Raw genomic sequence first — 15,439 nt, 5'->3', positions numbered from 1 at the left:
GTTCAATAAATGGTGTTGGGAAAGCTGGCTAGCCACGTGCAGAAAACAGAAACTGGACCCCTTCCTGACACCTTACACTAAAATTAACTCCAGACGGATTAAAGACTTAAACATAAGACCTAACACCATAAAAACCCTAGAAGAAAATCTAGGCAAAACCATTCGGCACATAGGCATAGGCAAGAACTTCATGGCCAAAACACCAAAAGCATTGACAACAAAAGCCAAAATAGACAAATGGGACCTAATCAAACTCCACAGCTTCTGCACAGCAAAAGAAACAATCATTAGAGTGAATCAGCAACCAACAGATTGGGAAAAAATCTTTGCAGTTTACCCATCTGACAAAGGGCTGATATCCAGAATTTACAAAGAACTAAAACAGATTTACAAGAAAAAAACTAACAAGCCCATTCAAAAATGGGCAAAGGATATGAACAGACACTTTACAAAAGAAGACATACATGAGCCCAACAAACATATGAAAAAATGCTCATCATCACTGGTCATTAGAGAAATGCAAATCAAAACAACATTGAGATACCATCTCACGCCAGTTAGAATGGCGATCATTAAAAAATCTGGAGACAACAGATGCTGGAGAGGATGTGAAGAAATAGGAACACTTTTACACTGTTGGTGGGAGTGTAAATTAGTTCAACCATTGTGGAAGACAGTGTGGCGATTCCTCAAGGACCTAGAAATAGAAATTCCATTTGACCCAGCAATCCCATTACTGGGTATATATCCAAAGGATTACAAATCGTTCTACTATAAGGACACGTCCACACGAATGTTCATTGCAGCACTGTTTACAATAGCAAAGACCTGGAACCAACCCAAATGCCCATCAATGATAACCTGGACAGGGAAAATGTGGCACATATACACCATGGAATACTATGCAGCCATAAAAAATGATGAGTTTGTGTCCTTTGTAGGGACATGGATGAACCTGGAAACCATCATTCTCAGCAAACTGACAGAAGAGCAGAAGATCAAACACTGCATGTTCTCACTCATAGGTGGGTGTTGAACAATGAGAACACATGGACACAGGGAGGGGAGCACTACACACTGGGGTCAGTTGGGGGGAAATAGGGGAGGGACGGTGTGGGGTGGGAAGCTGGGGAGATATAGCAAGGGGAGAAATGCCAGATGTAGGTGATGGGGAGGAAGGCAGCAAATCACACTGCCACGTGTGTTCCTATGCAACAATTTTGCATGTTGTTCACACGTACCCCAAAACCTAAAATGCAATAAAATAAATAATGGGAAAAAAAAAAAGAGAGAGCAAAATCTGGAACTGAGAGATGCAGTTAAAACAGTTGCCCATAGGCTGGGTATCTGGGAAGTCCCAGGCAAAATGCCAGTGTGTGGCAATCCAAAGCAAGGCTTAGATGAACTTTTTTAGGAGGCTGAAGTAGCAGGGAGTATAATCTGACAGAAACAGAAGAATTATGTGGGAGAAAATTTCTACCAATTCCTCTATGGCAGGAAGGAATTGGTAGAAATCTTACCAGAAGTTCAAGATATAATGGCCTACCTCTCCCAGAAAGGGACTTACAAGCATTCAGGGGGGCTTTAGGATGAAAAGTGGTACAAAAACAGACACATAGACCAATGGAACAGAATACAGAACCCAGAAATAAGACCACACACACCTATAACTATCTGGTCTTCAACTAACCTGACAAAAACAAGCAATGGGGAAATGATTTTCTATTTAGTAAATGATTCTGGGATAACTGGCTAAATACATACAGAAGATTGAAACTGGATCCTTTCCTTACACCATGCACAAAAATCAATTCCAGATAGATTAAAGACTTAAATGTAAAACCCAAAACTATGAAAACCTTGGAAGACAACCTAGGCAATATCATTCAGGACATAAGGGACAGGCAAAAATTTCATGACAAAGACGCTGAAAGCAGTTGCAAAAAAAAGAAAAAATAGACAAATGAGATCTAATTAAAGAGTTTCTGCAAAGCAAAAGAAACTATCAATAAACAGACAACTTAGAGAATGGGAGAAAATTTTTGCAAACTATACATCTGACATGGGTGTAATATTCAGTATTTATAAGAAATTTAAACAAATTTACAAGAAAAAAACACGTTTACATTGTAGATGATTAAATCAATCTAATGAACAAATTTAAAAAAGAATGAAATTATGTCCTTTACAGAAACATGAATACAGCTAGAGGCCCTTATCCTAAGTTACCTAATGCAAGAACAGAAAACCAAATACCACGTGTTCTTACTTAGAAGTGGAGCTAAACATTCTGTACATATGGACATAACGACAGAGCAATAGACACTGGGCACTGGGAACCAGTAGGAAGGGGAGGGTGGTAGGGCTCTGAAGACTGAAAAATTGCTTGTGGGATGCTATGGTCACTACATGTGTGATGAGATCATTTGTACATCAAACCTCAATGACACACAATTTACCAATATTGTACAACAAACCTGCACATATGCCCTTTGAATCGAAAATTGAAACAAAGGGGAGAGGAGAAAGATACCAGAAAAGTATGTTGCAATCCAGAAGAGTGTCAGTGTTCACTGGAAAGTGAGATATTTACCCAGATAACTGAAAAGACTTTCATGTGAGGCTTTTTCCACCACTCTCTTTGCAGCAGCTTGACCAGCCTAACATGGCAAGATAGAAAGTGCAACAACCGAGCAGTTTCATGGACCCCAGAACCCATACATCACGTCAGATTATAGACATAGTTGGCAACACAGTGTGATTCCAAGTCCTTTCAAATCGTGATAACAGAGTGCTGGTTTACTCCTGCTATGAGCAGGGTTGAGTCTAGATCACCTTTATGCCTATCAATTAATGCTACTTTGGGACGCTGGGAAAAACAAGGGTCAAGGAATTGAAGAAATTGCAAATGCCATGATGGTCACAGAGTAAAACTGAAACTTTTGGTCTAGAATTGGGGGCTGATCAAATGTGGCTACATCTTTTCAAGATTATTTTGTACTACTTCATTTCTTCCACCTACAACGTGACTAATAAATTTCGCAGCATGCCTTCTTTAAAAACAAAAAAACAAAAAAAGAAATTCCATTTGACCTAGCAATCCCATTACTGAGTATATATCCAAAGGATTATAAATAATTCTATAAAGATACATGCACATGTATGCTTATTGTGACACTGTTTACAATAGCAAAGACCTGGAACCAACCCAAATGCCTGTCAATGATAGACTGGATAAAGAAAATGTGGCATATATACACCATGTAATACTATGCAGCCATAAAAAAACAATGATTTTGTGTCCTTTGTAGGGACAGGGATGAATCTGAAAACCATCATTCTCAGCAAACTGACACAAGAACAGAAAACCAAACAACACATGTTCTCATTCATAGGCAGATGTTGAGCAATGAGAACACATGAACACAGGGAGGGGAACATCACACACTGGGGTCTGTTGGGTGCTGAGGGGCTAGGGGAGGGACAGCAGGGAGCAGGAGGTTGGGGAGGTATAACAGTGGGAGAAATGCCTGATGTAGGTGATGGGAGTAGGGAGAGGGCAAACCACCATGGTGTATATGTACCTATGCAACAATCCTGCAAGATCTGCACATGTACCACAGAACTTAAAGTACAATTAAAAAAAAAATAATAATTATTATATATATGTGTGTAAAAAAAATGGATTAGATTAAATAAAATATATTGTTAAATTACAAAAAAGTTTGAATTTTAAAGAAAATACTGACTAATTCTAAATGTATATAATTATTTCAAGTGATAAAGACAAGTATATGTCCTCCCCCTGCTCCCTAGGCAATTTTTTCTTTTTTTTTTTTTTTGCTATTTATTTGTTCATTTTTTCTTTCTTTTTTTCTTGCTATTTATTTATTTATTTTTAATGCATTTATTATACTTTAAGTTCTGGGGTACACATGAAGATTGTGCAGGTTTGTTACATAGGTATGCATGTGCCACGGTCGTGGTTTGCTGCATCCATTGCCCCATCATCTACATTAGGTATTCCTCCTAATGCTATTCTTCCCCAATCCCCCCACCTCCTGCTATTCCTCCCCTAGTCCCCCAACCCCTAGGCTCTGGTGTGTGATGTTCCCCTTCTTATGTCTGTGTGTTCTTATTGTTCAACATCCACTTTTGAGCAAGAACATGCAGTATTTGTTTTTCTGTTCTTGTGTCAGTTTGCTGAGAATAATGGTTTCCAGCTTCATCAATGTCCCTGCAAAGGACCGGAACTCATCTTTTTTTATGGCTGTATAGTATTCCATGGTGTATATGTGCCACATATTCTTTATCCAGTCTATCATTGATGGGCATTTGGGTTGGTTTCAAGTCTTTGTTATTGTGAACAGTGCTGAAATAAACATACATGTGCATGTGTCCTTATAATAGAATGATTTATAATCCTTTGGGTATATATTCAGTAATGTGATTGCTGGGTCAAATGGTATTTCTATTTCTAGATCCTTGAGGAATCACCACACTGTCTTCCACAATGGTTGAATTAATTTACACTCCCAATAACAGTGTAAAAGTGTTTCTATTTCTCCATGTCCTCACCAGCATCTGTTGTCTCCTGATTTTTTAATCATGGCCATTCTAACTGATGTGAGGTGGTATCTCAATGTGGTTTGATATGCATTTCTCTACAGCCCAGTGACGATGAGCTTTTTTATAAGTCATTATGCTTAGGAATATCTAAAGATAGTTTCTTTGATATCACAATATCTCACTTGAGGACATACTATAGTTAAAATAATTATCTCTGCCTTTCTTCCTTGATTTCTGATAAATCTGTTATATCCAAAATTTTCACTGCATCAACTTTCCCTTTAGCATGACTAAATCTCCCTGCCTCTCCTTTCTCTCCCTGTGTGTGTATGTGTGTGAGAAATCTACATATTGATACCACTCTTATTAGAGTTACCCAATTTGTATGTCTAGGGATTTGTAATCACACTTCAAATCTGATTTCCAAAGTGTATGTAGAAGTTATGCAGATTAAGTTGCTGCTGATAAGGGAGAGGGAAGAAAAATGCTCTAGAGAAGTAATAAGTTTTGACAAGAGAGAAAACATGAAGTCTTTTAGAGATCCACAAGTATGCACAAATGAAGTAAGTATACTACAAAGGAAGTATACTACTTCCTTTGCTTGAGAGGAAGTAGTAAAAAATGAAAAAAAGGCTAGGGGAAAATAATGAATGACTGTGTTGGGTTCATTCAGAACACTGGAACTCATCCTGAGGATAGCAAGTTCAAGGACTTGAGACAAAGACATTTTTACAAAGCAGATTTTCTATTTGGAAATATCAACATCAATTCAGTATTAAAAACAGAAGGAAGGAAACCAGATGAAAAGCTAAAACATACTTTCAAAGCTATTACAATAATTCTGGAAATAGATGCTAATGACCTATACTATGTAGGTGGTATTGGAGATGAAGAAAAGGAACAACATCCTCTTCAATATTTTGGTAATAGAATAAAAATGGAGGTGAATGATATGGGAGTAGACAGCAGAGGAAATAAGGTGATATACATGTTTACAGTATGGAAAGATTCCTGAGTTACAGTGATATTCCCTGGTATATAAAACACTAGAGGAGAAGTAGTAGAATATATTTTTTAAATAGGGAAGTAGGTGTTATGGGGATTAGTAAAGCTCAATTTTTGACATATTACATTAATGTAGGCTATACATTACATATTTAAATAGAAATATCAAGTGGGTTATGAAACATGGGTATAGAAACCAAGGCAGAGGACTAGGGTAGAGTTTTAGAGACAGCCGATTCATGAAAATCACTGTAAATTTACATTAGACAGTATGGAGAAAGAGTAGTACAAGATGCACAGTTTGGGAGTAACAGATCTTGTACATCTCAAAATGTAGAGGAATCTAGAATTAAACAATACAAAAACAGGGCCGCTATCCACAGTAGGCAGATAGTTTATATCACCAAAGATTCTGAGTGCAGAGTGAGTATGCTTGGGAGCCCTGCAAAGTTGCATCCTCCAGAAGTGAGCCTGCAGGGCATACTCCACCAAGGTGGAGACTTTTTCATTTTCAAATGTAGTTTATTCTGTACAGAAACTTTTCTGTCAAATTGTCCATCCTAAATAGTTTTTCAGTTCCTTAGTGAAAAAAGTTGTATTATTTTTAAAGTTAAACCACTTTATACCAATTGAGTTTACCATAAATGGTTATGCTTAAGATAATCAAATAATAGAAAATGTAAAATTTTTTTCTATATAGTCATTTAGCCTTTAAAAATAGTCAGGTTCCTTCATAAAGTTAGGAAATTATGAGTTCTTTTGTGGCTAACCTACCCCTTCACCCAAAAAAGCTTCCTAATGATATGCCCATGTTTAGTGTATGATATTTTTTAAAAGATTTATTTCTATTTTATTGACGAACAAGAAGCATTTACCAAAAGGAATTTAGGAATAGGGTCTTTAATGATGAAAAATGGAACAAAGTTACAAATAGTATTTTATTTTTATAATAGCAGAAGTTAACATTTACTTGTTACCAAAGTAAAGGCTTGAGCCAAGAATATTGTGTAGTATCAGTTTAGAATAAAATTCTCAAAGGTTTTCTACATCTAAAAATCTTAGGATTCTGATCCACCAGCTTGAAAGGCAGACAGTTTTTCTTTACCCACATTATGCATGCATTTATAATTGTTTCTGATTAAGTTTCAGAGACACTGAAAAAGAAAGGTATACAAATAAAGTCACTTTGACATTTTATTGGCTTCAAAAAGGAGCACTAACGTAATTGTATGTTCTCAGATTATCATGTGTTTGAAACTATTTTTAACCTCATGAATCTTGTGTGAAATCAGGTGCAAAGAAAAGTTATCAGTTTAAGTGGTGTGTTGGTTTGTTAAGGCTGTCATAACAAAGTACCACAGCCTGGGTGGCTTCAACAATAGAAATATGTTGTCTCACTGTGTTGGAAGCTGGGAGTGCAAGATCAAGTTGTCAGCAGAGTTGGTTGTTTCTGAGAGCCGCAAGGAAAAGACCTGTTCCAGTCTTCTTATTTTGGCTTTTAGTTGGCGCTATTCTTCATGTGTTCTCTCTCTGTACCTGTGTCCAAATTTCTTTTTCTTACAAGGACACCAGTAGTAATGGATTAGGGCTCACCGATCTAACCTCATTTTAATTTTATTGTCTCTATAAAGACCCTTCGTCAAATGTAGCCACATTATAAAATACTGGAGGGATAAGACTTCAACATAAATATTTGCAAGGGATCCAATTCAGCACATAACACTTCGCTGTCTGGTTCTTTCAAATTCATGTCTTTCTCACATAAAAAATACATTAACCCCATTCTATCTGTCCCAAAAATCTTAACACATTCCCACACAAATCTCTAAGCCCAAAATATCACCTAAATATCATTTAATGCAAGTATGGGTGGGACTGGAGGTATGATTCATACTGAGGCAAAATGCCCCTTCTGCTGTGAATCTATAAAAGCACACAAGTTATCTCTTTCATAGAGTGGTGGGACAGCAGGCATAGGATAGACATAAACATTGCCATTCCAAAAGAGAGAAATGAGAACTATGAAAGAGCCAAGGTTCCCAACAAGTCCAAAACCTAGCGAGTCAAAGGCCATTATATTTTAAAGCTTGAGAACAATCCCCCTTTGGCTAGATTATCTGTCCTTCATGCTCACCAGGATGGTAGCCCTGCCTTCCAGGTTCACCATGGTGAAAGCCCATTCCCTCAACCCATGGCACCCTGAACCCTTGGCCTTGAGGTTAGCTCACTGGAATAAGAAGGAGGCAGTCTTATTCATTGGCCTGTGCCCCCTCTGGGCCTTAACTCCTTGAGTTAAAAACTTGAACCACCACCCAAGAGGTAAACTGAGCACCCAGGCATGATTATTTAGAACTGGCTTTGAATTAGAGAAGCCTGAAAGTAAGTCTTAGCATTATCAACTCCAAGCTGATGCTATTGGTTAAACTTCTTAATCTCTCAGAGTTTTAGGGTCCTTATCTAAAAGTATGGATAATGATGCCTCTTAAAGTATGGATAGCAATCAAATATTATTTATTTCCAAAAAATTAAATAATGTAAAAGCCAAATGTCACGCACTTCATTGGAAGTCAGTGTTGTTATTAAGGGGAAATACTGACTGAGAAGATAAACCAGATGAATCAAGCTTCAATCCTCCCTTCAAATACTGTGATACTTCACGTCATGTAAAATCCATGACAGAAATCCCTAGTTTAAAGTTTAAGAAGCCTTATGATTATTTTATACCTACTTAGAATGGCATAACAACACTACTTAAAGTAATTATCAGTGGTAGAGGAGAAGCAATACACTGCATTTCTAGATTTTGAAAGATTTATTTAACTTTCAATTCTTCTTTTTATATTTAGTCCTCTTCCTAGACCACCAATATTAATTAGATAAGGGAAAAACTGTCTTTCAATGACTCTTTAGGACTCTAGATAGAGAGAACCTTCTCCCTAGTGTACTCAGAGATATTTCTGTTACAAGGAATACAGTATTCGTTTATGCATCAGAATAGAAGAGAAACCGTATGGGCTATGGTTTTAGACAAGTCTAAGAATTAGAACTTCAACTCTGTCCTATATTAGCTAAGTGACGTAGGATGTGTTTCTTTTGGTAGGTCTTAATTTCACTATTTATGAAATGGTGATGAGAATAATGGTCTCACAGAAAACCTACCTCAGATTAAGACAAAATAATAAAGTAGATGTAATTTTGCATTGTGTAAATTGGAAATCACGCAATTATTTATTTGGTTACCATCCAATTTTTTTAAAACCAAAATCCTGAGAAGTAGAAATTATACAAAAGAGAGATAAAATGTTAAATATTACCCTCTGTGTAAACCATGGGTATCTCCAACGAGATAGTGAAAACTGACATTTATTTTCCATAAGTCATGCTTTTACTACAGTTCTCCTTAGATAGATGTAAAGGTTCAAGATGCCTTTAAGACACGAGATAATTGACTTCCATATCTTTAAATATAAAATTTTCAACTTAACTTTATCTAATTTTGTAAAATTAAACTAATTTTTTGTCTATATATTAGACACTTTTATGAAATTTGTCTTTTTTTGTTGTTGTTTGTTTTGTTTTGCTCTGCAATAAGTAGAAAGAGAAAATTAAAAATCCTCTGTAAGTTTTGCCCAGAAAACAATCATAGATCTACACTAAGTGACTCTCATTTGGCATGGGCTCACATTTGTCCACTGAATCAGCAAAATTAATTTGCTGCAGTATGCCCACTCCTGGAGCCTGGCTTACTCAGCCACGGTTAGGTATTTACCTAGCATGTTATATTTGCTTCATGTTTATTTTATCAGCAAAGATGATTTTCTGCATGAACTCCCTACATGTTCTTTCATCATTTTTGTCATCTAACAATATAATATTTTCAAGTTCACTAAAGCATGATGAATGCATTATATGACAACATGGTTACCTTTAGCAACTATACTACTCTTGCAAGACTGAAGCTCCCCGTGTACCTCAGAGTAATTTAAATGGAGAGATAACTTATTTATTAAAATAAGATTGAAGGCACTTTTTTTCTGGGACCAAATGAAACAAAATTCCTCTATAACTTACAGAAAATAAAGTCAGATGAACCTAAAGGAAAGTTTGAAAATATTCAAAGGAACAAATTGCGGAAAAAAATCTTTCTTCAGAAAGGTTACGTTAGATGATAGTTAAGCTTCCAGATTGAATTAAAAAAAAATTCCTTTGGTGAAGGTTTTTCAAGATTAAGTATGTAGGTTCAACGACAAGACAGATCATAATTCTATTTGTCTGAAAATTAAAGTTAAAGCCACCATCAAAAATATAATAGAATATCAGTATAGAAATCAGAAAATCTAAGTTAAGTGATATGCAGTAATTTTACTATAATTCAAGGTTTACAACAACACTTCCACATGAAATAATTGCTTCTCTTTTATCCTATTCAGGGTTTACTAATAATTTTATCTACGTGTGAGTTTGGGGAAGACATCAGACGCCTGGGGATAACAGCTAGAATTAGGATATCATAAAATATTTTAAATATATATGCATCCAACATTGGAGTAACCAGATACATAAAGGAAATATTATTTGAGCTAAAGAGAGATATTTGCCCCAATACGATAATAACTGGAAACTTCAACACCACACTTTCAGCATTGGACAGATCTTCCAGATAGAAAATCAACAAATAATCATCAGACTTAATTTACACTGTAGAACAAATGGATCTAATACATATTTACAGAAAATTTTATGCAATGGCTGCAGAATATGCATTATTTTCCTTAGCACATGGATTATTCTCAAGGATAGATCATATGTTTGTTCACACAAAAAAAACCTTAAACTATTAAAAAATTTAAAGTAATACCAAGCTACTTCTCTGACCACAATGAAATAAAATTAGAAATTAATAGCAAAAGAAATTTTGGAAACTATACAAATACATGAAAATTAAACAATATGCTCCTGAACGATCAGTAGGTCAATGAAGAAAATAAGAAAATTGAAAATCTTTTTTCATTATATTGAAACAAATGATAATGGAAACACAACATACCAAAACCTATAGGATACAGCAAAAACATTACTAAAAGGGAATATTGTAGTTGTAAGTGCCTATATCAAAAAAAGAGAAAAATTTTCAGTTATCTAGTGATAGATCTTAAATAACTAGAAAAGCAAGAGCAAACCAAACCCCCAATTAGTAGAATAAAAAAATAATAAAGACCAGACAAGAAATAAATAAAACTTAAATAAGAAATACAAAATATAAATGAAGCAAAAAGTGTTTTCTTAAAAAGATAAGTGAAATTGACAAACCCTTAGCCACACTAAGAAAAAAAAATAGATCTATATACATAAAATAAAAAATGAAAAATTAGGCAGTACAACAGCTGATACTGCAGAAATTCAAAGCATCATTAGTGGCTACTGTGACTATATGCCAATAAATGAAAATTCTAGAAGAAATGAACAAAATCCTAGACACATGCAACCTACCAAGATTGAACCATGAAGAAATCCAAAATCTAAATTGACCAATAACAGGTAATGAGGAGTGAAGCCGCAATAAAAGTCTCAAAGGTGACCAAAGTATTTGAAGATAGTTAACCATGTTCATGTATTGGAAGTTTCAACATAGTGAAGATGGCAAGTAGTTAGGGATAGCTAATAGTTAATTGGCGGAGGGGCCAGGATGTGAATGTAACTACGCATGGGTGACAAGAGAGAGCCTTGAAGTGATGGCAAAGTTCTGTATGTCAGTTGTGATTGTCATTACATTAAGCTGCATATATGATAGAACTTTATAGAATTACACACACACATAAAGAGGTGTTTGTGAAAATGGTAAAATCTGAATAAACTGAATTGTACCATGCTGATTTCCTGGCATTAATAGTTTACAATCATTATACAAGATGTTACTATTGTGGGTGCTGTTGAAGGGTGATTGTAGAATCTCCTTGCAACTTCCTACAATGTTCTTATTATCTTAAAATAAGCTTAAAATTATAATTAATTCTATCACAGTTTTACAATAACAAATAATTTCATATTACACATAAATTAATTCTTAGCAGTTTTCACAAAAATTACTCCGATTATGTATCTCATTTGCTTTAAAATTCTTATGTCCCCCTGCTTAATTGACCTCTTTATCATTTTATAGTGACCTTTTTAGTTTTTGTCATAAAATCTATTTTGTCTGATATAAGTATAATGACTCCTGCTCTTTTTGTTGTTTCCTTTGGTATAGAGTAGTTTTTTCCGTTTCTTCATTTTCCGTCCATGTGTATCTTGATAGGTGAAGTGTGTTTCATGTGGACAATAGATCAAAGAGTCTTGTTTTTTCATCCATTCAGCCAGTCGGTGTCTTTTGATTGGAGAGGTTAGTCCATTTATATTCAATGTTATAATTAATGAGTAAGGGCTTCTGCCATTTTGTTTTTTCTTTTCTGGTTGTTTTGTGGTCTTTCTTTCCATCTTGTCTTTCTTTAGTAAAGGTGATTTTCTCTGTTGATATGATTTAGCTTCTTGTTTTTTATATTTTTGTGTATCCCTTGTATGTTTTTTGGTTTGAGATTACCAAAAGACTTATAAATACTATCTTATAACCCATTATTTTCAATTAATAAAAACCTAGCACTGTTTGCATAAACAAACAAAAACGCACACCAAAATTAGTAAAAATTATATGCCTTAACTTCATTCCCCCCACTTTTTAACTTTTGGTTGTTTCAATTTATATCTTATTGTACTGACTATGTCTTGAAAAGTTACTGTAGTTATCACTTTTGATTGGTCATCATTTAGTCTTTCTAATCAGGACAAGAGCAGCTAACACATCACAGTTTCAGTATTATAATATTCAGAGTTAGTTTGTGTACTTACTATTATTAGTGAGTTTTCTACCTTCAGGTGATTACTTTTTCCTCATCTATGTCATTTTGCTTTTGGCTAAAGTACTCCTTTTAGCATTTCTTGTAGGACAGGACTGGTGATAATCAAATTTCTAACCTTTTGTCATCAGGCCTGGTGTTAATAAAATTTCTCACCTTCTGTTTGTCTTGGGAAAGTCATTAACTCTTCTTGACATTTGAAAAATATTTTCACTGGACATACTATTCCACGATGCAAGTTTTTTTGTTTTTTTTTGTTTTTTTCCTTCAGCACTTTAAGTATGTCATGCCATACTCTCCTGGCATGTAAGATTTCCACTAAAAAGTCTGCTACCAATCATATTTGAGCTCCATTGTATGTTATTTGTCTCTTTTTCCTTGCTGCTTTTAGGATCCTTTCTTTATCCTTGACCTTTGTGAGTCTGACTATTAAATGCCTTGAGACAGTTTTCTTTGGGTTAAATCTGCCTGGCATTCTATAACCTTGTCGAACTTGGATATTGATATCTTTCTTTTGATTTGGAAAGCTGTCTATTATTATCCCTTTAAATATGCTTTCTAACTCTATTTCTTTTTTTAACCTCCTTGTTAACACCAATGGTTCTTAGATTTGCCCTTTTGAGGCTATTTTCTAGATCCTGCAGGTGTGCTTCATTGTTTTTTATTGTTTTTTTTCTATCCACTGACTGTGTATTTTCAAGTAACCTGTCTTCAAACTCACTAATTCTTTATTCTGCTTGATCGATTATCCTTTTGAAGGACTCTGATGCATCCTTCAGTATGCCAACTGTATTTTTCTGCTCCAGAATTTCTGCTTGATCTTTTTGATTTCTTCAATCTCTTTGTTAAATATATCTGACAGAAGCCTGAATTCTTTCTCTCTGTTGTCTTGAAATTCTTTGAGTTTTTTAAAAAACACAGTTATTTTGATTTTTCTGTCTGAAAGGTCACATAACTTGGTTTCTCCACGATTGGTTCTTTGGTGCTTAGTTTATTTGGTGAGGTCATGTTTTCGTGGATGGTGTTGATGCTAGTAGATGTTCTTTGGTGCCTGGGCATGCAGAAATAGGTATTTATTTTACTCTTCACAGTCTGGGCTTATTCGTAGCCATGGCTTTCCAGATATTAACTGTAACTGAATTTGGGGGGATCTCAAACCCAATAATGCCACGGTTCTTGCAGACTCATAGAGGTACTACTGTCTTGATGGTTTTGGACGTGATCCACAAAAATACTCTGGATTACCAGGCAGAGACTCTTGTTCTATTTCCTTACTTTCTCCCAAACAAATAAAATCTCTTTCCCTTCTGAGCCATCTAAAGCTGGGGGTGAAATGACACAGAGACCCCTATGGGTGCCACCACTACAACTGTGCTGGGTCAGACCTGAAGCCAGTAAAGCCCTGGCTCTCACTCAATGTCTGCTGTAACCACTCACTGGCTACTGCCTATGTTCACTCCAGGTCCCTAGGGCTCTATAATCAACTGGTGGCAACACCAGCCAGACCTCTGTTCTTCTTTACAGGGCAGTGATGTCCTTAAGGTCCCAGGTGAATAGAGGTGCTGTCCAGGAGTCAGGGACTAGAGTCAAAAATATTAGAAGCCTACCTGATATTCTATTGTCCTGTGGCTAAGCTGACACTCAAAACATAAGAACTAATCCTTCCTATTCTTTCCAACCCTTTCCAAAAGCAGAAGAACCTCACCCCATATCCTCCACCACCCAAGGCCATGAGGAGTACTGTCAGACTACTCTCTCTGTTGCCTCAAGGCCCACAGGCTCTCAAGTCAGCTTATGGTGAATGCTGCCTGATCTGGGACTCATGCTTCAGGGAAGTGGGCTCCCCTCTGGCTCAGGAAAAGTCCAGAAATGCCATACAAGAGTGAAGTCCTAGAATCTGGGACCCCAAGTGCCCACTTGGTGCATTATGTCTCTGTGACCTTGTTGGTACCTAAAGTCCACAACAAAATCCCCTTTATTTTCCTGTTGCTTTTCTTAAGGAGTTTTGCTCCATAGTCACCATGGCTGGTAATCTTCCCACCTCAAGCCAGGAAGTTTCAGAGGCTTATCCAAGGTCCTTGATGTAGTACTTTGTATCACTGCTGGTTATTCAGGGCCAGAACTAGGTCCTTTCCTTCAAGGCAGTGAAGGATTCCCTAGTAGCCCAGGATGTTTCTAGAATGCCATCTGGGAGCATGGGCCTGGAACAGTAGCCTCACAACTATGACTAGTACTCTATCCTACTGTGGCTGAGCTGGTTTCCAAAATGTAAGACAAAATTCTTTTCTCCATTCCGTCACCATTTCTCAAGCAAAAGGAAGGGAGGGACCAACGGGGAGGCAATTGAATCATGAGGGCTGGTTTTTCTCGTGCTAATCTCATGATAGTGAATACCTCTCATGAGATCTGATGGCTTTATCAGCGGTTTCCACTCTTGCTTCATCCTCATTTTCTCTTGCTGCCACCATATTGGAAGTGCCTTTCACCTCTCATCATGATTCTGAGGCCTCAGCCATGTGGAACCATAAGTCTAATTAAATCTCTTTTTCTTCCCAGTCTCTGGTATGTCTTTATCAGCAGTGTGAAAACAGACTAATACATATATATTTAAAAATATCCATAGTGAAATGGTTACTACAGTCAAGCAAATTGGCATATACATCTTCTCACATAGTTAGCATTTTGTTGTTTTAATGGTGGTGGGGAGAACACCCGAAATTTACGTTAGCAAATTCCACTGTGTGATGCAGTATTTTTAGCTGTAGTCATCAGGCTGTATGTTATATTTCTATACTTACTCATACTACATAACTACAACTTTGACCATCTTCTCACCATTTCACCCACCTCCTCACTTTTTGTAACCACCAATGTACTCTGTTCTACGTATTTAACTTTTGATAGAGTCTCATTGTTTAGGTTTCTGGAGCATGAATTCAGAACCATTGATTACTATCTTCCAAGCTCCAAGGATG

Source organism: Sapajus apella, unplaced genomic scaffold (genome assembly GCF_009761245.1).
Source record: "Sapajus apella isolate SASKATOON/1434 unplaced genomic scaffold, GSC_monkey_1.0 scaffold31, whole genome shotgun sequence".
NCBI classification, from domain to species: domain Eukaryota; kingdom Metazoa; phylum Chordata; class Mammalia; order Primates; family Cebidae; genus Sapajus; species Sapajus apella.
Note: the sequence above shows the minus strand (reverse complement) of the source record.